Genomic DNA, 25,421 nt, shown 5'->3' on the forward strand with positions numbered 1-25,421 from the left:
CAGATAAACAACTACCTGACATTTAGAAGACATCTGAAGGCAGCCCTGTTCAGGGAAGTTTTAAATGTGTGACAGTTTAATGTATTTTTCATCTTTGTTGGAAGCTGCCCAGAGTGGCTGGGGAAACCCAGCCAGGTGGGTGGGGTACAAATCATCATCATCATCATCATTTGTGGACCTGGGTTGTTTCCACCTAAGCATTTCACTTCATTGATATATCTATTGTATTCCATAATGTATTGGCTCGCCTAAGAGTGCTCAGTTTTGCATCAGGAACCAAACTAAAAATTAAAAAATAGGGCTTTTAGAGACCAAGTGAGAGTAATATGGTGTAGCTCATAAAGATTTAGAATTCTGAAATCTTGAGATATTGATCAGAATTCAACTAACTAGTCCCACTAGGAACCCTGTGCAAGGACCTCCGCAAGCACAACGGGGCTTTCCCCCTCTCCCAAGCTCCCCTAAAAGTGGCTCGGGGAGAATTTAGGAGAACCCCCAAAATAGCATGTAAGTGGCAGACAGGGGGGTCATTCTGTCTGGCAAGCTGAATAGCTTGTGCTGACGGAATTATTCACATAGATGTTAGACACACAAAAATTCTACAGCTCAGTATTTCAGTCCACAATTAGAGGATTATGAAACAGGGTACATAGGGAACGTGTCTGTGCCACAGTAGCATGGAAAACATAACCATGCAAACGTATTTCCAGAATTCAGGACTCTTGTCAGTTTGTTGTAACTTTTAACCTTTTAAGCATTTATGTCGTATGTATCACTCAAACAGGGGCTATCACTTGCTCCTGTGGGGTGGGGTGGGGGAATGTTATCACCAGTTGGAAATCTGATGGCCATCACTATTGTGCTTGCCTTTTCCAGCAATGGATAAGCACCAAACTCAATGGCTAAAAATCTTTTATCATCCACTTGGCATTTGTTCCCATTGATCTTGAAGCATTGTTGCCATGCCTGCAGACCATGGCAGTGATAGACAGAGATTTGCACGAATGACTCTTTTCTTCCCCTTCTGAAAGGAGACAGGGGGGTAGCTTTGAGATACTTGCTTGTGTGCCCTGCTTGCTTTCTCTTTCAGAAAAGCTGCAAGGTTGCAGTCAGGTAAATTTTGTGTTCATTAGGAGATATGTAGCAAATGACACTCGGTATGCATTTCCATCCATTTGTCTCACATAGAGAAGCCATCCGGGTTTCCTCTGCCTACAGAAATGCATAACTAGCTTGGCAATATTTATATAATTTTAAGTAACAAATTGAACTAAAAATACAGTCTTTACTGGTGGATCATGTGAAAGGCCAATCTAGCAGAGCATCTTGTTTTCCAGTTGCCAACTGAAAGCCCACAAGGAGGGCATGAGGGCAACTGCATTGTTTTGCTTATGTTCCCAGCAACTGGTATGCTGAGGCATGCTGCCACTGATCCCAGGACTAATAGCTATGGATAGCTCTATATTCTGCCAATTTGTCTAAACACCTTTTAAAGCCATCTAAAAGAAAGGATTTTCCCCCCCTGCTAAAATTAAGAAAGGACGGCTCTCTCTGCTCTCCGCTTTTCACATTTGAAAAAGATTTGGAGACTTTTCTATTCTCCATCTGCTTCCAGAGGATCCATCCGAACAGGACTTTTTCAGCTACACATTTGTGAAAAGCTAATAATTAAAAAAACCACAACCTGTTCATACCATTAGTGATTCTTCATGAATCCTTGCTTACTCCTAAAAACAAAGGCACCTCTAAACGTAAAGGAAAACCAAAAGACTGAAAGACTTTGTTGCCATCTAAAAATGTATTTTATAAACATACACCTCAAAATACTACTGGAATAGTTCGGTTTTTAAAACTGTGTTGTTTTGCTTTATCACATTGTATTGTTAGCTTGCTATTTTTGCCCAGGAGCCACCCAGGGAACCTTTTTTTTATAGGGCACCCTATAAAGAACAGAATAGAAAGAAAGTTGGATAGGCAAGGAGGTAGATCTTTGTTCTGATCCTGCAAGGTCCTATTATTATTATTATCATCACTATTAGTATACCCACTTCTGTCATCAATACTCAAGGCAACTGATAATAATCCAGTAAAAGACAAACATCTGCAACAATAATGGTCTTGGTAACTGAAATAATATTTCAGACATGTGAATTATAACAATTTGTGAACATTCAAAGGGAGGTTATACTTATTTATTTATTCATACATAAATACAAACATACATACAAGGAGTAAATGAAAGCAATAAAGGCACAACAATAGCAGAGCAAACAATAAACAATTGAACCATTTAAGCAATTATCAATTAAATGAAACACTCAAGTGATAAGCCAGCTAAATAGGCAGAACAAAAATAAGGCATATATAGATATATAGCTGCAACTGTTATTGCCTTTAGAACTATTAGGGACAAATGTTTAAATCAGCTTGCTTACTTTGCATTTTCTGGGTTTGAATTTTTGCTTTATAGCTTGATTTAGAATTTGAGGAAGACCATAGACCTCTTATAAGACTGTAAAAGGATTTTAGGTAGTCATCCTTTGCTTGCTATTCCAAAGTTCTAAAAGCATTGCCCATTCTTGTTCAAAGCTATTTATTTTTTCTCTTCCAGACCTATAAAATCTAGGTGATTTTCCTCGAAGTTGCCAGTTGCTACAGTTTAATGTACTATTCCCTCAAGTGGGTACATTTTTTGTCATTCCCTCTCAGTATTTTGCATTCAAGATTCTTGCTGCTAGATTCATATTACATAGGTTTAATAAAAAAAATTGGTCTAGTTGAACAGTGTTTACCAAATTGTTTCTTTTATTAGATACAATTTCCTGGCAGTTTTTCTTTCTTGAGGATGAATGAATCACGGAAATCATGAAATCAGTACCAATACAAGGTAGATCTTGGCCAGGAAAGTCCTGTGATTGTTTTCCCATAATCGCATGCTCTGAAGCATCAACAGACAAAACCTCAATATAAACAATTAACAATGTGGAAAAGATTCTGAAATGTATTAGTAACTTAAGAAATGGAATGAATTGCCTCTTGAAGTTGTAGAATCTCTTCAGAAGGGATGTAAGTGTATAACCAATTCTCCAGTACAAATTTAGGCTACTTTAGTGCAATGGATTGAACAAGGCAACTCTTAAGTTCTATGCCTGCCTGAAAATGAATAGTCATGAGCTCAAAATCCTCTGGATAGCTTAAGATATACTATTTATAACCATGGCCTCCTGGAAAGGGAAGAATAACATTCCTTTCCACACTTGGGGAAGAAATGAAAACCTAAAGAGGTTGTTTATTATTTTCACATCTATGAATAAATGTGACTAGGCAAAACTAAAAGATACAATTTATGGCAAAACTGCAAGCCACAGTTTGAATTCTTTGACATTTTCCTGGACTACATACCACATTTAAGCTATCTATTGGGAAAATACTGTAACAATGCTGGCATCTCCACCTAAGAATGTTTTTTGTGACACCAAATAGGGATTCCTGGGGTATCCTTGAGGTACAGACTTGGGATATAAGCATACCCCAGTGTTTGGCTAATAACGGAACCTGAGCATAGGCTCAGGTTTTATCCTGACAAGTCCGCTTAGTCCTCATGCAATGCATACATTTAGAGCATCCATTATTGAGGAATTCCTCAGGAGGTGCGGAGAAAACACTTCAGTTCCCAGAAATCAGTCAGCTGAGGCACAGAGCATGCTATCTACCTTATCACAGATACGAACCATAGAACATAAGATGAATTCTCAGCTTTTGACAGCTTTCCTTCTCTTCCCCTGCAATTTCATCAAGTGGGGGAAAGGAATGGGGAGGGAACCACCAGCAGCAGAGGGTTGGCAAAAGCATAACAGCTTAACCTTGTTTTTTACTGAACTTCACATAAATGGTGGAATTCAACACAGCGTGGTTATGCGTATGAGGAAGGAGGTCCCTCGTTGTTCTAGGCGCATTTTGCAACAGGGAATTTCATTAGCGCAAGCAGTTTCTGAATTCTGGGCCTAACATTTCAGATTGAAACTGCACAGTGGCAGGAAATGAAGACCTTTTCCTGCTTGCCCACTTCCAGCTGCTCTCTTAAGACTGGCGAACAGACCCTCTTAAGAATATTGGGGGGGGGGGCATGGGAAGGACTAGACTAGGCTTCCTCAACCTCGGCCCTCCAGCTATTTTGAGACTACAGTTCCCATCATCCCTGACCACTGGTCTTGATAGCTAGGGATCATGGGAGTTGTAGGCCAAAAACATCTGGAGGCCTGACCTGAGGTTGAGGAAGCCTGGACTAGATCATGTGAAAAATGAACATAATGTTTTAGCAGCAGTTCATTCATTTTCAGCTTTGTTTGGTTTTTTTTTAAAAAGTGTACCTAGACATTCATATCACAGTGTCTAACACTGGGTCCACTTATGTAATGGAACTTTCCAACATCTCCTCCCACTGCATGGCCCCTACAGAGCCTATTTGGGGGACATGGGGGTGTGTGCAACTGTGCAAGTGGACCTTGTCCTGCACACACAACAATTTAGTTGAATTCCACCCAAACCCTTCAGTAATCGGGGTGGGGAGATAAGCTTCCACTGACAGTTATTCAAAGAGTTCATAAAAACAAGTTAATTACAAATCAAGATAAGGAGCTTCACCCATTACTGAAGGTAAGGGAGCTGGGCTGTGACAATTTGCCTTCATTGCCACCATCTATTACTCTGCTGCACATGTGCAGGATCTTCATATGATATGGAACCGTGCACATTCAGTGCTCCTAAGCATGTACAACAGGCTTCACTTTCCAAACATTTCCCCAGATGTGCAGATGCTGAGGTTGAAAGTATGGCAACCATGAAAGGAAAAGCAGTGTAAATTCTGAAACAAATGGTGCACTCGCATATATTTTTTGGAGGAATTATGGACAGATTTATGGTTTGCAAAATACTGTTGAACTGGTGGATAACTATTTTGCAATACTGAAATACAGTGTTATTTTATATTCAAATAAAAATATAAAAAAATAATATATTATGCCAAATGTTGGGATAGAAGGTCACTTCTGCTTGCACCACAACAGCTGAAGGGCAGCAACCACCCATTAAAGTCACCAACTAATTACTACCTGTCTACTACTGCTACTACCGCATTCACAAAGGTTCTTCAGTCCTGAGTACTGCAAAGTATCGTGTATGGAAGTCATTGGGGGGGCAGATTCAGCATGTACAGAGCATGTTAGTGCAGGGTACATCTGCATGTTTACTCGAATCTTAGTAATTGCAACAGATGAATGTATTCAACATAAACCTATGGAATGTAAAGGTACCTGTCTTTACCTTAATCCAGGGGTGGGTAATCTTTCAGGAGTGAAGAACCACATGGGTGGTCAACCTTTTTTCTCTCCTTTCTCATCCATACATCTATTAATTTCCTCTCTGTCTGTCTCTCACCACATACATTATCCATTCTCTCTCATATTCATTCTCCCTCTCCCTCCCTCCTGCGCAATCATAGAAGCACACACGGCTGCCCCCCAAGCCATCCAGCTTGCTTCCTTTACATTTGAGTACTTCCCTTTCTCCCCCCTTGCTAATATCTTCTAGGCAACCAGCCGCCAATTCACTGCCATTTCAGCACTTGCCCCCCAAGCCTTCTAACCCTCTATGAAGCTTTCTGCAAGTGCCGGAAGAGGCATGGGTAAATGAAGGCCATGCTAGAAGCAGTGTGTGAATCTTGCATGGTTCTGCTGAATTTTAGCGGGCAATTATTTTTGGTTCTAAGAAATATGAACTAGGGTGATCCAAAATACTCTTCAACAGACACATTAATATACTGAGTCTTTCCTGCACAATTTTGCTCCTGCTCTCTAATCTCAGCAGCTATTAATCTATCTATCTAATTGAAGAGTGCTCTTCCAGCCTCCATAGATTCTTTGCCATTTCAGCCTTGCTTTGTTCCTAGCCCTTGTCGTAGTCCTGTGCTGCCAGCCACGGCAGAACTCAGTGGAGGGAGAAACTAGCCAACCAGCCGAGTCTCAGGGGGGTACTTGCCTGGAGGCAGAGCCCGTATGCAAGGTTCAGTTCAGTCCTAAGGTCAGGAGTATCTCAGTTCACATAATCAGACGGTCCAGGGGTCAAGAAAGGCAAGGGTCACAGGAAGCAAAACACAGCATGGTCTGGCCAGGAACTACAAATACTATTTCCAGCAACTGACTGAGGCTGGAAATCCTGCTCAAGAAAGTTGGTGCCAGCTGGTTCTTATCAGGAGCAAGAAGGCTGATCAGCAGCAGGTGGAGTCACTTTGCCTTTTGCTCCTTCAGGCTCCTGCTCAGCAGGTGAAAAGCTGACTCCTGGCCCATGAGAGCCGTGAACCCAGCTCTACTCTCTCTGTTGCGCACATTCAATAAAATTAAAAAGCCAGGAGCAGCTCAAAGATGCAAACTGACTTCATGAACTGGAATTCTATTCATTGACGTGGGGTGGAGTGGAGATGTACAAGTGCACCCAAACCTTTAAAAGCTTAACTGGTCCTAGAACAGCAAAGGCAAGGAGACCTTTTAGAAGCATGGAACTGGCAGGATCCATATTTCCAATTTGCTGTTCTCTCACCGACTGAGCAGAATTGGGGAACAGATCCAACACTCTTCTTTTCCTGCAGGGACATCTCTTGCAGGTAAAACCGCAACACAGCAGGGAATTTGGGGTTTGTGGGTCACGCTGAAGGCCTTCAAGGGCTGCTTGCAGCTCATGCATCATAAATTGTCCATGTTTACTTTAAAGAAACACATACAAGAACACGTTCCCCATTCAACAAGCTACCATCTCAATATGTTACTGGATCTGTTTTTATAGTGAGTGCCTAAAATAACTTCTAAACAATATCTATTTGGTGATGGAGATTTGTTTCAGGAAAACAAGTAAACATAAACAGGCAGCACTACAAGTAATCTTGACACGTGTACACTATTTATTAAAACAATCACATTTATGGAGTTGGGGAAATGCTCCTGAGAATCAGCTTCTTGAAGTTTGACTTGGGCTGATGCCAGAACGTTTCAGGTTTAGTACTCGGGAGTATTGTTTAGAAGATAAATTGCCTGATATCAGATTTTGGGAAAGGTAGAATTACCATCAAGTCTTGTTGCATAACAATTCATTGGAGAGAACAAACCCTGTATTACTCATTCATGCTTATAATGAAGTAGTAATATGACTTAGGGGGATTTGATTTTAATACAAATTTTAGAAAATGTTGTTCATGTCAAGAGTAATCTACTGTATTACAAGTTTGAGATACAGTTTCAAAAAGATCCAGAGTAATATGTAGTCTTTAGTTCTTTTACCATGAAAGAGTGATGGTTTCCACTAATTATAAAATATTTGCACAGATCTTCTATTTTTCACTGAATGAGAATAGCTCAATGGTTCAGTTTGGAGGTACATTTTCTGGTTTCTAAACCACAGTTTGACAGCTAGGAACTAGAGTAGAGACCACAAGCTTCCCCACACTTGCTTGGTGAGTGTGTCAAAATACAGATTTTCTGTTTTTTCACAGTAAGGCTATCAAGATATTGAGAAGACTTGCCACTTTCTTAATAGCACTACCATACACCTGAGTCAAATTTTGTAAGGCAAATGCATACGATTCTACTGGAAAAACCTGACTAGTTCAATTATTTCAGTTTTATTTTTGTAAGTTTTATTTGTTATGGTTAATAGTTACTTATCTTCTTTATTTAAAGAAAGGATTTTCAATCTAGGTACATAACTGTTTGATCTGAAGATAGTAGTTATTTTTTTCATTCGGTATGCTGACATATTTAATTCATCTGGCTTTTATCTATTTATGCTTAATTTATGTATCATGCCCAGTTCCCTTGTATTAAACAGTGATGATCAATGGTTACAATCAAGAAATGTGAGATTAACAGAACCTTATTTTGCTGCTACCACACAGAGTGGCAACAGCAGTGGCAGCGCAGTTCCCCTTTAGGAGGCCTGTCCCCCACTCAATATTTTAATCTCAAAATGGCTTGGACCATCATTCCAGGGTTATTTGGGGAAGGAAACATGGCAGCCGTCACATAAACTAATATAAATGTGACTGGAAATAAATAATAAGAAATCTTCAAATGAGTTGTGTTTACTGTTAAAGATAATACTGTAATACAACAGTTCTCCCTTAGTCACATCAGTGATTCACAACCACACACAAGTTTCTTTACATTATGGAAAATCACTTGTTACCAGACCTTTAAAAAAAAAAGTTCTCTAGTGCATCAGAAATGAAGCTATGCTGATAACAGCTGGAATGAATGAAAGAAACAGAGGGGTGTGGGTTTTATATAGTAGTTATTATAGTGGAGTTTGTCAGAAGCAATATTCGTCTTGCTGTTTGACAGAAAAGACAATTTCCGTGTACATCACACCATAAATGAAATGTAAAAGTAAGCTAGTATTATTCCATGTAATTTCGATTAGTTATGCTGTGTTGTTAAAAATGCTTTTTAAGCAACTCATAGTTTCAGCAATATTTATTGATGTATTCATTTTTTTTAAAATCACAGGTGTGAAAAGTCTCAAAAGACAGATATTTAAAACTGTCCCTCTGCATTTTATTCCTTACCAATACATTTTGTAAGGAACAATAATTTCAGCATAACACCAGACAGTTTCTCAATTTCAAAGCCAGTAACAGCTATTAGCCTAATCTACCTAATTGAACAATGGATTTCTTGATGCAAATGTAAATGCCAATTATAACTTCAATAATTCCCCCACATCTTAAAGTAAATGTCTAAAATATTTTAAAATACTACTATTTACATATACTCTGTATATGTAAGTTCAAATTTACAGAAATAGTTGATTATTTTCAGTGCCCATTTTTAACTTTCATTTAGTTTAAGACTGTGGTTAGGAAACCTGGGAAATTAAATTGTGTCCAACCTACTTTTCTTCTCTGGCAGTGGTGTGAAAATTACATTTCAGGGTTTACAAAATTCAACAGGAATATAAAATTCCACTTAACTACCCCCCACAATATGTTTTATTATTACACCTGCTGTTTTCCACCAGCAACGTAAACTTTAGCAGAAAAAAAATTCAGGACAGAAATCCTGCGTTGTCCCAGTATGAAGCAATTTCGCTTATATACCCACTGTATCTGCTGTTGAAACGGTTTAATAATAGAAGAGCATGCACTTTCATGTAATTCATAATTAGAAAACGACTACAACTGCATTATTTAAAATCATTCCTTTGTTATCAGCATCAGTTTTAGACAAAAGCAGGGAATCATTTGTGAGCCTTGGCAGACCCAGGCTGTTCAAAGCAATTGCTGTTCAGCATGAAAGCTGCAATGGAGGTCACAGAACAGGTCAGGAGGAAAGATAGTGTATCGATTTCACACCAGGAATAGAGGCGAAGCAAGGGCCCACTGTTGCTGCATGTGATGTATTTCACTACAGTTTAAGGCACATTTCATTCCAATTCAGGAGGGGGGTGGGGAGCAAAGGGCGAGTGGATTTCACACAGAATCATGATGAATTCTGAACTTGTGTATTTCAGTAAATACTGCCTTCCTGACATTAAGTATTTCTATATAACACAGTGAATATAATGGAAATTAGGCTGCAAGCATCTAGCAAACAGGACTAGCGGATAGGGTGTTATATTAAGCCTGCTTCCACAGGTAACAGCACAAAATAAATATCGAAGACAAAACAGACAATTGTTCGAAACTACGAACCTTCTGACACGTGGCAATACTTCGTTCCAATGATCGGCATGTCCTAACACATGTTTGATTGTTTTGAAGTATTTTTACTCTGCTCGTCAGCCAAAAAAGGGGTTTGCAGAGCAGCTTACAAATATCAGTAAGAAGCCAGTCCCTGCACTCAGGTGTACATATTAAAAGTTGTGACAACAACAAAAAAACTAACTGGGAGGCTAAGAGGGAATAGCAAATCTGGACCCAGTTTTTACTTACAGGATTCCTGTAACAATGAGGTAGAAATGGAAGCTCAAGAAGAGGAGGGGCCAAAAGTTGCTAGTCTCTCAGCTAAGCTGATGGAAAGATCCTGCCTCTGCTATCGCCTGATGGAATGGATGCTCCAAGCTGACAACAGAGGGAAGAGCCTGATAAAGCAGTTTTTTTTAGCAGAACACTGGACAGCCCATAAATCCAATTTCCCCCCTCCTATAGCCTGATATGCAGACATATCTCAAGAATTTAAGATCAGATCTTTCTTGCACAGGTGGTAAATGTCTGTTAGTTAGTGCAGTCAGTGACTGATTGGTTGAATAGCTTTCTCAAATAATATTTCATACACGAAGCAGCAAACATCGGTTACTTCCGATGTCTTGTAAATACTTTGTCCAGGCTTTCCCTGACCCATAGGATCAGACATTTTTTATATGAACTCCAGTTTTTAGTTGTTTTCATGAACTTTTATACAACTGTTTTGCTGGCTTTATGTTGTCTTTTTGTTTTAATTATACTGTTGCTGTTTTGATTTTGTTTGTGTGTCTGGAAGGCGGTTTGCGGATGGCTGGCGAATGACAGATTGAGATTGAATCCTGACAAGACAGAAGTACTGTTCTTGGGGGACAGGGGGTGGGAAGGTGTGGGGAACTGCCTGGTCCTGAACAGAGTAACCGTGCCCCTGAAAGACCAGGTACACAGCCTGGGAGTCATTTTGGACTCATAGCTGTCCATGGGGGCGCAGGTCAATTCTGTGTTTACCAGCTCCATCTGGTACGCAGGCTGAGACCCTACTTGCCTCAGACTGTCTTGCCAGAGTGGTGCATTCCCTGGTTATCTCTTGCTTGGACTACTGCAGTGCGCTCTACGTGGGGCTACCTTTGAAGGTGACTCGGAAACTACAACTAATCCAGAATGTGGCAGCTAGACTGCTAACTGGGAGTGGCAGCCGGGGCCGTATAACACCGGTTGTAAAGGATCTTCACTAGCTCCCAGTACATCTCTGAGAACAATTCAAAGTGATGGTGCTGATCTTTAAAATCCTAAACAGCCTCGGTCCAGTACACCTGAAGGAGCATCTCCACCCCCATTGTTCAGCCAGGACACTGAAGTCCAGTGTCGAGGGCCTTCTGGCAGTTCCCTCACTGCGAGAAGCAAAGCTACAAGGAACCAGGCAGAGTGTCTTCTCAGTAGTGGTGCCCTCCCTGTGGAACACATTCCCTTCAATTGTCAAAGAAATAAACAACTATATGACTTTTAGAAGACAACTGAAGGCCACCCTATATAGCAAAGTTTTTAAGGATTGGTGTTTTTATTATGTTTTTTATATATGTGGTAAGCCGTCCAGATATGTTGTAAGCCACCTAATAACAATAATGATGATAATGATAATTTATGCTGCTTAGAAATTTTTATTATATATTAATCAATTTGTATATATTTTAAACAATACAGTGTTAATAGTCTAAACAGAAACACAATGACATATTTGCGAATCCTTCATAACAGGCTTCCCAAGTTCACATTGAGGTATTTCACTCGTATCCAGAAGCCACCAGTTTAGGGATATGTGACACAGTAATGTACTGACTAGGATCTCTGCGATCTTCAGCCTTCAATAAAATAATTTGCTGAGGTAATTACAGCAATGGGCCTTTCCTGCTCCAGTGATTGAATGACGTAAAAACAAGGCTTTAAAGTTTTTACTACTGTTTGTGAAATATTAGCTTCAGTTGAAAAGGAAATGAGATCAGAGCAACATATTTTCTACTTATGCTGAACTAGCATGGTAATAGTAATAATCTCTCTCTATGGATGCCTAAAAATATTTGCTACTGGGCTGTATAAAACTATTGTAAACAAAAAAAGGCAGAGACATTAGCAATTCAGTATGTAATTTAATCTGAATATAGCCTACTGAAAATGCCAAATATACATCTCCACTCCGCAAATAAAATTGACACTTCTGACCCTTAAGGCCAGGGAGATGAGCCTGAAATAATAACCATGTTTGCCCATCACACTAATTCAGGGTTTGGGGCGGGCATAGGCAAACTTGGCCCTCCAGATGTTTTTGGCCTACAACTTCCATGATCCCTAGCTAGCAGGAGCAGTGGTCAGGGGTGATGGGAATTGTAGTCCCAAAGCATATCGAGGACCAAGTTTGCTATGCCTGGTTTAGGGTGAGATGTACAAATAACAGCAAGTTCAGACTCTCGTGCTCCCTTCTGCATGGACAAGATAAATTTGGAAGCTTTTCCTTCTGCTTTTAATTGATCAGAATTTGTCAAATTGTCCAGACCCAGATTTGTCAAATTGTGGTTAAGAGTAACCGTAATGAATTTCAACAAGCCAGCTTTAGAAACCATGGTTTACGCAAATCAAAGTACAAGCTTCTAAACTAGTCTCTTGGCAGGGTGGAATTCAAGATTAAGCACCCAAGTCCAAGGCTTGCTATTGGTTGTTGCCACTTTTGCACATCACCCTAAAGCAGAGTTTAAAATAACATGTTATTGTAGGCAGTGTGGGTGGGTCTCAGTGACACTGCAGTAACCAGAGGGGAGTTGAGCAACACTTCTACTGGTAAGCAGCAGGTCATAGTGCAAACTCATATGTTTGCATTATAATAATAATTTTATTGTTTATACCCCACACCATCTGGCTGGGTTTCCCCAGCATACTCCTGCACCAACGAAAGTTGGTCCAATTAAAAGATAGTTTTAAATAATGGTTGTGTTATTTACCTTTACCTGGTATGTCATACTGAAAATTGGGGGAAGGGCCACAACTCAGTGTTAGAGTACCTGTTTTGAATGAAGGTCCCAGATTCCATCTCTAGGTAAGAATGGAGAAGACCTTTTGCTGTATGAAATCACAGAGTCACTGCCTGCCAATGTCTGCAGTACTGAGCTGAATATCCACATGCTGATTTTGGCACCGATAGGGTATGGGGCAGGGGCAGAACAGGGCAGAACTTGTGTGTATGGTGACCCGGAATGGAACCCCTGCATTAGTGGGGATTCCCCTGTAAGCCAATTGTCTGACTTGGTATAAGGTCCTATGATCTTATGTGTACACAGAGGAGCAGCTGTATATAGTTTTGCTTTCTTAGAAAACTTGAGCTCTCGAAACCTACTGGTATCTTAGCATAATCCACCCTCCTCGACGTCCTCCATTTTTAAGTGTTCTGCTTTTGAAATTCAAATGAAGTCATGGTTTGTAATCATTGTTTGGAGAGCTCACACAAATCATAGCTGCTAGTTCAGATATCATGTCAAGCTATGGTTTCTTTGAAAGCAAAAATAACTCATTAAAACGGAGCCCATGAGGAGGAGAAGGCGCACAGGGCTTGTTTAGTTATAGTTTAGTTTAGTTAAGAATGAAATAACAACACAAAACACACATTTCATTTGAAATCAAAGTTACTACAACTCCCATAATTTTCTTATTATTTTCTCCTCTCTCAGAATACCTTTAAATTTGTGATGGAGTTATTCTCGGAACATCACAAAAGAAATAGAAAACGATCATGCAGCAGCACTTGAGCTAATTTATACAAGCCCTTATCTAAAAAAGCAAACTATACCAAGTGGACATGCTTTTAGTGAAAGTCAGGTGGCAAGTGGGCGTGTTCACGGGAATGTAACGCAGTTTCCTTTATGCCTGAAAAAATGAAGTTCAATCAAGTGCACAGCATTAAATTGCAACTTCAGCTGGTAAGATGCTTTTACCAAAATATACAGCAACTTCAGCAACAATTTCATTCAAGCGACAATATTTGGGGTAAATGGTGTGAACAGAAACTCTTAGTTCTACACAAGACATTTTCAGATTGGTTTAAAAATACAGTTAACTGCTTTAGAGTCAGTTTAGCCTGTACTTAATGAATATCTGCTACAGGCATAGCTGCCATAAGTAAGTGATCCTCACTCTCGTGCCTGTGTAAGGTTGACAGGCAATTTGGTCCAGGCAATTAATGGCATTTCCTTGAGGAACCTGGAAGACAGATACTCTTTCAACCAGAACAGGACAGAAACTCTTTTCTGTTTCTGGGTGTGCTACTAAGACAAGGGAAGGTTCAAAGTCCTAGCATATTGTTCATAGGTATCACTGTACATCTGACCTTTTCTTTCAAGCAAAGAGACAGGCCCTCATCATTCCAGTTCACAGTAACTGTGTACGGCAAGGGTAGTCAATGTGATGCCTCCCGTAAGTTGTTGCACTACAACCCCAATAATCCTTGACCACTTGGCCATTATGGCCGGGGTTGATGGGAGTCGTAGTTCAGAAACATCTAGTCTAAGTTACGGTGACTCAACTAGGGAGAGCAAATATTTATCATTAAGTCTGGACATGGCATCTCCAAAACTACCTGCCCTATATTTAAGACTTCTGATTATTAAGGTAAAAGCATTCCCTCAATGGCAGCTGCTGAGTTTTGCAGTATTGAAGGCAACTGCGTGGTTTTGTCATTAAAGGAATTAGCAAACCTGTGCAAATACTCATTCTCTTGGTTAGAGTTTTGCCAAGGCTATTGATATACTTTATAATGCCAACTGTGATAATTTCAGCATTCATTTTTATGTATTAAAATGTTTTCCAAAAGTTCAGTGATGTAGAAGTGGAGTTGAGCTTCTGAAGTCAGGCAAATAATTATCTCGACTTTCCCACATGCAATTTGGACAAAAAGAAATTACTTCCCTGATTGTGCTCACTTTGATTTCAGCCCAGGAACAAGCAAGATAGGAAAAACAAGAAAAGAGGGTGATAGGACTACAGTGTACCGTATATTTCCAAGATCCCTATGTGATGAGGGAAGTGGAAGGAAGCAATGAACTAGTAAAATAATAAATAGTTGTGCCACTGACCTCCAGCATGACAATAAAAAACAGCGGGTGGAACACCATCTTGTTTATTCCAAGCTTGTAAACAGCCACTTGCCTGGTCACCAGTGGCAACGAATTCTTTGCTCTAGGCAGCCATGAGGGAACCATTTATAAACTGGCACAGAGAGATCTCCCCCCCCCCTTTTCAGGTAGCCAATTTGTCTCAAAGGAGTAAACTAGCAATGTAGGGATAAACAGGGCAGGCTAGTAATTTTTGAGGACTTACACGCAAGGATGGTTTATCCCACTGGGGCTTTGGCACTCTGCCTCCTACTGGAACCTCAAGGGGAGTGTGTGCCTTGCATGGCAATCATCCACACCTTCCTAAGAAAGCCTGTCTCATTCTTTGAAAATCATCAAACAGAAGCATTTATTCATTACTGATATGCCCAAAAATATAGTGCAAATTATTCAGAATATTTGTAACTATAAACTCTCTGTGAAGCATGGGTGAACAAATAATTTAAAATTAAGGGGATCTGTATGCATCAAAAATTATTTTAATTGCCTTTTTCTGCTTTATTGATTCACATTTTTTTTTAATTTTCCTTCATCAACTTTCAACATGATTCACAAATAAGACACTTAGAAAATGAAGAAATGCTCTCTTTACATCTTTCCAAATGTAATTTACATATAAGAACTAGGTTCCAAAAAACCTGGTCTGTCAGTTTATACTTTCTGGGTAGAAACAGAATGGAAAACATGCACTTAAACATTAGCTTTCTCAATTCAAAAGAATATCAACTGATATCTCTATTAGCCGAAGAGATTTTGTCTTCCACGCTGCTCTAAAATAAAACAAGCTAAAGGAAGATGTACAACGAGCAATGCTGAGGAGGAGAATTCTGTTGCTCCAGAGGTAAATATATTCTTTTTCTTTCAGTAAGCCATGATTATTAAAATGTAATGTTGGGGTAGGAACAGCAGAACTTGGGGAATTCTACATCAGCCGTTAGAAAGATAAACATGTTTAGCCAGAAACAAGGAAGAATAGGCCTAGCTCAGGAGCTACCTGAGGCAGGTTTGGGATCTGGGACTAGCCAGGCTGAGTAGCTGGATATGGGAGTAAAGTGAAGGTATGCAAGGTGTAAACTGGTAGGGTTGAGGTTAAAGTACACTTTAGGCTACATTTCCCCCAAAAAAATATGCACAGTCTTTTTATTTTGGAAACATTTCAAAGGCTTAGCGTTCAAAACTTGAAACTATTGAACTGACTAAATAATCCTATGAGCCTCACACTTTATCTTATGTCTCCCTTATTTAATTATGACCACAATAATAAGGAAGGAATTATAATGTACCACATATTTTTCCATGTATCTTGGTATGTTTTATCTCATTTAATGGGTAGGAAATACATATATAAATCAAAGAATCATAGAATTGTAGAGTAGGAAGAGACCCCAAGGGTCATGTTGATTACAGCTTATCCTATTCAGTTTTTTAAAATTGCACAACGAAGAATACCAGATTGCTAGAAAACGTTTTAGATGAACATTTAAGAGAAAATATCTGCTTGGCTGCTAAGGCACAAGTAGCAGAATTTTTGAAAAAGAAAAACTATACAGGTATTCTAACATACACACAGACAAAGAGAGAATATTTCTTCTCATTTTGTATCTTAAGTAAGTTTTAAGTACAGCCATTGCTTGACACAAATTCAGCTGCAAGTAGAAACTTTCCAGGCTGACGTGCTGGGGCAGAGGAAGGTCACTCTTTAAAGCACATGCTCTCCTGGGAGGAAAACCTGGAAGGATGCTGTTTGAGCAGCAATTTATACTAGGCACAGTAAGTCATTAGATGACAGTCAACATTGCAGGCCTTTGCCACAAGTCTGCCATGATCCTGTTTCTGCAGCTGTGAGGAGTTATCATGCAGGAAAATAGTTCTGAAAATGTAACAGGTCAGAAGGAAAAACTCACAATACAGTATTTTCTCTATAAATGTGCAAAATGATTTTTTAAAAATGCTGCAACACATTGATACATTAACAAACAGGGCTAAAAAACGAAAACCAGTAAACAAAGCTAATAGGCAAATTCAAGAAACACAAAGAATCTTTTTAATAATAAAAAATTGTCAAGATTGACTTGCAACCCATCGATGGCAGAAGTACGTTACATGTTCCACCAATCAAACAAAATGCATGTAAGTCTCATGCCACTAAATAAAGACATGATCAGGTGAAAGTGATCTATAGCTCACCAAAATTCGGTTTCCGAAAGAGCACAGATCACCGTTGATAGACTATCCCCAAGTAACCTCCTATGTGGATTACTGTGATGCACTGGTGGGGAGACTGCCCTTGAAGATGACTTAGAAATGTCAATTACTGCAGAAAGCAGCTGCTGGAATTTGAACTGGTCCAGCCAAATAGAATCACTTTGACATTGACAATACTTTTGACTGGGCTTCTGAACCCATTCCAAGATTCCAGTGCCTACATTTAAAATCATACATGGTTTGGGACCCTTTGGGAAGGATATGATATATATAAATGATTTGTTAGCTTGACTTTATTACTGCCATGGTGTTTATGACTTAAGTGTGATTGCTGGGCCTTATGTTCTATAAATATGAATACTGCATTTAAATGTATATAATATTTTATTATGATTTAAAGGTAACCCCCTCCCCCTGGTACTATTGGTGAAGTATGATCATAGGCATTTAATCAATGAAATAACTAAAGGAGCACCTCTCTCTCTATCACAGCTTGCCTGAACTTTTTTATGCTGATTATTGTTTTAGTCTGTTCTGGCATTAGCTGCATGCATTTGTTTTTGCTGTTGTAGCTTAATATGTATACTATATGATTTGCTTGGTTGTTTTATCTTATCTGCCCTAATATCTATATAGATAAAGAGTGTGTTACAGATACTTTTGTTAATGGTTAAATAAACAAACTAAAATTAAAGAGAAAATATAATAGATTAGAAAATAGACGTAAAGGAAAACAAGTGCAGGGGAAAACCCCAAAGATACAAAAAGTTGAGTTGTAGCACTTATGAAAAATAAAAAATAAAATCTCCACCGATAGCAAAATAGTAGTTTTTATGTTTCTAACGAGAATATTTTAACAAAAATGCACCTGTAGGGTGAACGTGATGGCAGTAAGAAACCTAACAGAGATCCACAAGCCCAGATCCAAATACAGTGGTACCTCGGAAGTCTAATGCCTTGTGAGACAAATGTTTTGGCTCCCGAATGCCGCAAACCCAGAAGTGATTGTTCCAGTTTGTGAAAGTTCTTTGGAACCCGAACGTCTGCCGCGTCTTCCGATTGGCTGCAGGAAGCTGCGCCTTAGTTCCAGACTGTTTTGGAAGTTGAATGGACTTCCAGAACTGATTCCGTTTGACTTCCGAAGTACGACTGTAAATACTTTATTATTTGCCACTACTAGGTAAAGGATTACAGAATACCGTTCTTGCCCATTTTTCCTGCCACTGCGTCCTAAACTCTTCATGGTTCTAAAGAACTGACCTGTGCAAGCTTAATACCTGGGTGGTATACAGCAAAGTTTTGCTCAAATTAGACCCACTGAAATTAAGTAACATGACTACAATTGAGCCATTAATTTCAAAAAGTCTACTCTTACTTGAGTATCATCCATGGAAACTGGCTTGAAACAGATCATTTTGATTCCAGAACTGTTTGATTCCAGAACTAAGATCCTGCCAGGGAAACTCTCCAACTATCCATGAATGTTTAAGCTTACCCAGAAAGTTCTTCATTGAAATAGGAATATATGGATTGTCTCCAAAGGTGTGCTACATTAAATATCTTTTAAATGATGGCAGGGAATGCTTTACAAAGTGAAATTTAGCATACATGGGTATGTGTGAGAATTCTGCAACATGTCAATTTCTCCACAATTACACATGCTCAGAAGCTGTTGTACACATTGCTCATTGCGGGCAGGATTCAACTAAGTCATTGTGGGTGTGAAACAAGTTCCACTTGTGCAATACTTATTTTCCCTCTCTCCTCCTACTGCATGCCTCCACCCCCCCTAAATCTACTCTCAAGGGGTTGGGGAGCCCACGGAACAGGTTGAGGGGTTGCACGGGGGTAAGAGGGGGAGAGGAAATCCCATTGCATGATTGGACCTCATTTCTGCACACATATCCCACTTGTTTAATTCTGCATAACATAAGGAAAAGTACTGTCCTATGTGAAGGTTATGTATGGATATTTCACCATGCCTTTGGGAAAGAGAAACACAAGGGTTTGGTTGTTCTTTGCCTAACTTACTAACTGCAGTCAAAGTTTCCAAAGGCTAAGCTACCACCTTCCATGAATGGAGGAAGAGAAAGCAAAGCTCAGGGTTCCAATGAGGAAGCCTAGCTAGCTCAACCAAGGCCATGGTTGGCTTTCCTTACATTCCACTATTCCCAGCCCATTCAGGGCCAAATGTAACAGATAAATTACATTACAAATATCACCAGTTAATGTTTGCCACATAATAAACAAAATGAAAACCTTTCACTTTCAAGATCTGAACACCGAGAACAAAATTCTCATGTCAGGCTTTGCACAGAGACATGGATGCAAAAACAAAAGGCTTCCTGTACAAAACAAATATTAGAGAAAATACATACACATGCCTACATCAGCAGCGCATATGCAGATAACCCCTTAAAATTCATTTCAGGCTTGACTTTCAATATTTTTTTAAGCAGCTGCTTGCATATGTGTAACTTGTTGTCCAGAGTGACAGCTGTATTTTCGCCTGTTTTGACATTGAGTCTGATTTGGGTGAATAGCTCATATCCATTAAAGTGCTTTTACAACACTGAATGACTGCCAGAATACTTCCTGATCAATTTTAAAAGCCAGCTAGCTGTCATCATCTAATCGCAACAGCAGAAAACAAATCTCTGGGGAATAAAACAAGATTTTAAAGCTTTTTTAAAAGCATGATATTAATTCTGAAACCTACGAGCTATTTAAATAAGAATCCAAAGCTGCTGGAGCTATATCTATGTAAAATAAAAATAAAAAAGCAGCAGCAAATCTTTCAGCACTTTGGAAAAATCTAAATACTTGTTAATATTGCAAGCATCCTAAAATACCCTTTCTAGTCACCATCTTAATAGTACCATTTCCAGAACACATTTCTGTGTTCATCATTAAACTCAAGTTTCTAAAGTTTTTGACAAAACGAGGGCTTCAACTACACACAAGAGAGTCATGTGTGGGTGCATCTCACACATATTTTCATGTGTGCTGGGGAGGAATGTACATGACTCCATCCCATTATGGTTCCCCTTTTCAGCCCTTGCAAACAGCAGCCAACGAATTAAAGCAAGAGCAGCAAATATTTCTGCAATTAGACACCAATTTTTTTCAACCACACATTAGCAGAGAGATTCATTTTGGTGTTGCCCAGCTATCTCCTGCAACTTGCAAGTGAATTGCACGTTCGCCTGGTTTGCACATCACGGTAAGGCAAACTATGGTTTACCAGCACAATGCAAACATGTAGGCTCATAGATGCTTTGCTCATCCCCAGTCTTTTTCACTCCCATGCCATGTTGAGCTAAAGCAAAGCTTGGGCTTAATGTATTGTCCGAACCCAGCCTTGCAGTTAAGCACTCTTCTCAACTAACCACAAGCTTTCATCGGTTTGTTCTTCAGATGGGAACGAGGCCAGTGTGAGTCAATTTTTGTGCTGGTAGTTGATTTCACCGCATAAAAGCTTATTTTGTTTCACAACACACAGGTTTCCAAGGACAATTATAAAGATCAAATTGAATTTATCAAGTTTATCTGCAGAAAATTGACCTGACAAACAGCACTATGATAAGTAGAGTCAGTGTGGTATAGTGGTTAGAGTGCTGTACTAGGACCTGGGAGACCAGGGTTCAAATCCTGCTCAGTCATGAAGCTCACTGGGTGACCTTGGGGTAGCCACTCACTCTCGGCCTAACATGCTAGCGGAAAGCTAGCGGAATTACTAAACACCATTATCAAAAGTGCCTCATTTATTTGCATAGCCTAAAGTGAACACCAGCATCTGCTACAGCAGTGTTTCCCAACCGGTGTTCCCCGGCACACGAGTGTGCCGTGAGACACCGGCTGGTGTGCCGCGAGATGCCTGGAGGGAGGCGGGCGAGTCGGGCGGCGAGGAGAGGCCGCGCCTCCTGCTGCTGCCTGGCGCTCCTCCTCGCAGCCGGCAGCGCTGCCTGGGCGCCTCCGCGCGACTCTGTCTCGCTGGGTTTGGTCTCCCAGCAGAGACGGGTCACACGCGCCCCTCCCTCCCTCCCTCAGCCTGCGCAGAGGCGGATTGAGCGCAGCTGAGAGGAGCTGCCGAGGGAAAAAACATTCACTTTTGTGCGTCCCTCCCGGCGTGACGCTGCGCGCTGACGTCACGGGGCGGGGCTTTAATGGTGGTGTGCCGCGAGATTTTTTTTTAGTACACAGGTGTGCCGTTGCCCAAAAACGTTTGGGAAACACTGTGCTACAGCATGTCCAACTGAGAGTCTTTGAAAGCTATCTGGCAAACTCCAGTAGAATTAGCTGAATCAGAGTGTTGGTAACAGAAATACTGCCTAAAATTTAGGGTAATTTCTGTGTTCCCCTAAAAACTCTCTACCCGTTTTAAAAACTGTTAACATTGATGGACCCCAACTAAGTGCTACTCAAAGTAGGCACACTGAAAATAATGAACCTAAGTTAGTCACATCCAATAGCTTCAATGGGTCTGCTCAGAGTAGAACCAGCATTGAATACCACCTAATATCTTCACAGAATTGTAGAGTTGGAAGGTACCACATGGGTCATCTAGTCTAACCCCAGCAATACAGGAAACGCAGCATCTTTATTATTGGATAATATCTTTAATAATATCTTTATTAAAGATATTATTATCTTTATTATTATTAACTGGAACATGAATCTCACTGGCATAGAATGTGCCATATATTTGTACATATGCACAATGGAAGAACTTTTAATATATAATTTGATATATAATAATATTGCAAGTTAAGCAACTAATATTTTTGAACTCTCACCGTCACAAACAGATAATTAATATATGTTTGCACAACACAAACAAAAAGTAAACACAAAGACTGGCTGTAATCCACAGAGCTTCTATAGACATGTGAAAAGAGCTTCTAAGTGCTCAGTAAGACATTTGCCTTCTATTAAGTAAGATAGCCTTCCTCCACCCCTTCTGGGTAACATCTCTAACTGCATTTGAAATTCATTCTTAAGTGGCTAGATTGGTGTGCCATTTTTTTATATTATGGCCTCTTAACTTTGTTACGAATCTTCTATGCTAATTGTGTCTGATTGTGACTTTAAACTAGTTGCTATCAAGATGGTGCCTTACTAAAATGTATGCTTGTCGTTTTTTGCTTTCCCAAAACAGATCTTCCTAAACATATTTGCTTTTCCAAAACAGAAGTTAAAACTACAGGCACACCAACGCTTACAGGAGGATTGCAGTTGCAAGAAGTATTGACTTGTTACTTATTTGTTGCAATAAGTATTGATTTCAATCTTGGAATGCTATGAAAGGGCTTGCATCAATTACACTGTACATCAGGGTCCTGATACAATTTACCTAATAGTTCCTAGGATGCACAGAGCATAACAACCATCTATTATCACACACCTCCCTAACACACGATGACTCCAAGACTTCCTTGGAGAGCCAGTGTGGTGTAGTGGTTAAGAGCGGTAGTCACGTAATCTGGGTAACCGGGTTCGCGTCTCCGCTCCTCCACATGCAGCTGCTGGGTGACCTTGGGCCAGTCACACTTCTCTGAAGTCTCTCAGCCCCACTCACCTCACAGAGTGTTTGTTGTGGGGGAGGAAGGGAAAGGAGATTGTTAGCCGCTTTGAGACTCCTGAAGGGGAGTGAAAGGCGGGATATCAAATCCAAACTCTTCTTCTTCTTCCTTTCATTTGAACTTTTAAAGGTTATGTGCATATTTTGGTGGGGCATCATAGCCCTACTAAAAAGATAAAATGCAAAGTGTGAGCTAATATTCAACTATTATAATCACCTCTGCTCTAAATTGTCATGTGTATTTTAAAACATTATAAATATGTTAAAAGAGCCCTTAATGACAACAACATGATGGTGGTGAGGTTTCTCTTTTACATTATCTATCTACTCAAACAGAAAATTATTTGGCAACTGTGATAAGGCAGCAAGAGTACAATGACTTTCCTTTAATCGCTCATTAAAATGCTGATTGCCTGTGGAGTGAGCCTGCAGTTATGGTCAAACACCAAGTCCTATTGTGTGGGTAACAGCTTGGGCTGTCCTTGGGCTGGGTGGGGTTGGATCACTGCAAAGTAAACAAACATTCTAATGCTGGAAAATACAAATACGAGGACTCAATAAAGCCCTTAAGTAACTTTTAATTTCGCTGCCTTAGGGAAGCTAATATTGCAGAGCACAAAAGTTCAGAGATAAAGAGACCTACCAGGTGCTGGAATAAACATTTACGGTTTATAGAAAAACAGAACTTGGCACATATGAAATTATTTACTCTAACGTACAAGCTGAGAGGGAAATTAATTTCACATGGCTGTGCTGAAAGGACCATAGGGACACTAAGGGCATTAGCAATATTTCTACCTCTATGTAAGGTATATGTAACTGCACTTATACAGTCATATTTGGGGGAATTCTGAGCATTGAAAGCAGATAATCTGACTGATATATCATTGCAGAAACTAGATGAGTTCAACACCCCACTTCTGTTGTTTTGGTTGTGTGAGGCTGAACTTCATGCTAGGAATAGATGTCTAAGACCAGCCCCTTTATTTTCTAGGACATTTGCAACTTCCTCTCAATCCCTCATGGCATGCTTGGAATACTTTCTGCAGTGCACATAAATGATTTTTTGCAATGCAGATCCAAGTAATTGTTGCAAATCTCTTATATGTTATTACCCAAAAGAAGCTTAACTGTGCATTACCTTCTGCATCTGATTGCTCCTCCCGCCCAACCGAAGAATAATATGCTCAAACACTTATAATAGCAAGTACATGGGCAATGCAAAGTTGGGCAGGTGCCAAGAGGGCTGCCTGATTCTTGTGTAATAACTACTATGAACCAGCACCATTATACAAGCACTTAGCAAAAGGTAGGAGGTTATTAGCAAAGCTGACCAGTGAACTTTTATTAAGGGAAAGAAGGAAAGATATATTAAATTACAGTCTTAAAAACTCTCAAGTACAGGCAACCCCCAGTTTGCATGGGGTTATGTTACGAGGCACTGCACATTTAAGCACAATCGCTTATATTTGAAACACCATTGAAAAAGCCTGCAAACACCCTCTAAACCTCTGGGAACCCTTCAAAAACCCTTTAAAAAACCGGCAACAACTACCAGACTGGCACAAATAGTGGCAATCATTTCCTCCAAACCTCCTTGCTCAAACTCCCAACTCTCCACAGTCCTCAAAGTTTGGTGCAAAGTTTCATGGGATTGTATTTGCAAAGGCACATGGGATTGTTTGGTGCTGTTTTTGCCCTTTTTGCTCTTCTAGGGCTATTTTTGCAATTTTTTAATTCACTTCCAGGTGTGACGTGATGCGCATGGTCACACATCAATTGGACACATGTCAATGGGGAGTTGCCTGTATCGACTTTAATTAACTAAAACTGCAGTTTTCCAACAAACTTTGAATCTGCATGCCCATGAATAGAAAATTTTGTTTCTTCTAACTCTGGCTTGTTCATGTTCTAAGGAATCGATTCAACCCATAAAGTTAACATGGTATAAGTGAAAACCTCTTAAACACAGAGCATTTTTCATCAGTAAATTCATTCCTTTAAAAGGCAGCGTCCTTCATCAGATACACATTTATGACAGTTTCATCACATAAATGAATGAGAGAAAGGAGTGAGTCGGCTGCGCTCTAGATCAACAGATTTATCCACTAAAACGACGACAAATATGATGCACTGTTTAAATGCACTATGCTTTTATCACATCCGAAGTAATCAGTTAAGAGGTTTTCATATACAGCGCCATACATGGGATGATCTGAATACATTACAGTTAACAATATATTCTCCTGGGTTATTTATGGTTTATGAAGAACCAATGCTTAGAAAAGTTCAATTAAAAATGACTTCAGTACTCCATCGTCTACTTACATCCGGGGGATTCATAGCACAACATCCAAAAATTGGCTACAGTCAACTTATCAGCTTGTACATGTCACTGACTTCATTTGACCTTTGTGGATAAGCTGCATTCATAATCATCATCCTTTATTTGCCTAGAAGCATAGGTCATCATAAAATGTTAGGAAATATATTGTTTCACAAAATAGGATACTACAACATAATAAAATTCTATAAAACTGGGGAAGGGTAATATATGTTATAGGCTGGCATGACACAGTTGAACCGATCCCAGAACTGTTAGGTCAATTTGCAGTGCAAATTTGTATCTACAACTCTGGCTGGAAAAATTATAGCTCAAAATCCCTTACAACCTCTTCTCCCCTCCTTTCCAAAATCCATGTCCCATGGATTGTTCTTAGTTCTTTGGGGTTTTTTGTTTCATTTTGTTTTTTCATTG

General features: G+C 39.7%; 1 protein-coding gene and 1 long non-coding RNA gene across 13 annotated transcripts in view; both read right to left on the reverse strand.

Moving 5' to 3' along the window:
* The window catches only part of NPAS3 (neuronal PAS domain protein 3), a 637,639-nt gene that overhangs the window by 552,171 nt on the left and 60,047 nt on the right, over positions 1 to 25,421 (reverse strand). The gene's annotated exons all lie outside the window — the stretch shown is intronic.
* The window catches only part of LOC308596345, a 31,763-nt gene continuing 21,714 nt past the window's right edge, over positions 15,373 to 25,421 (reverse strand). For both annotated transcript variants that reach the window (XR_014012471.1, XR_014012472.1), the window contains exons 2-3: positions 24,992 to 25,116; positions 15,373 to 16,747 (exon numbers count right to left, since the gene is read on the reverse strand). This is a non-coding gene — a long non-coding RNA (uncharacterized lncRNA). The remainder of the gene's footprint in view (positions 16,748 to 24,991; positions 25,117 to 25,421) is intronic.

The sequence above is a fragment of the Podarcis bocagei genome (assembly GCF_964188305.1).
Source record: "Podarcis bocagei genome assembly, chromosome: 1".
In the NCBI taxonomy this organism is placed as follows: domain Eukaryota; kingdom Metazoa; phylum Chordata; class Lepidosauria; order Squamata; family Lacertidae; genus Podarcis; species Podarcis bocagei.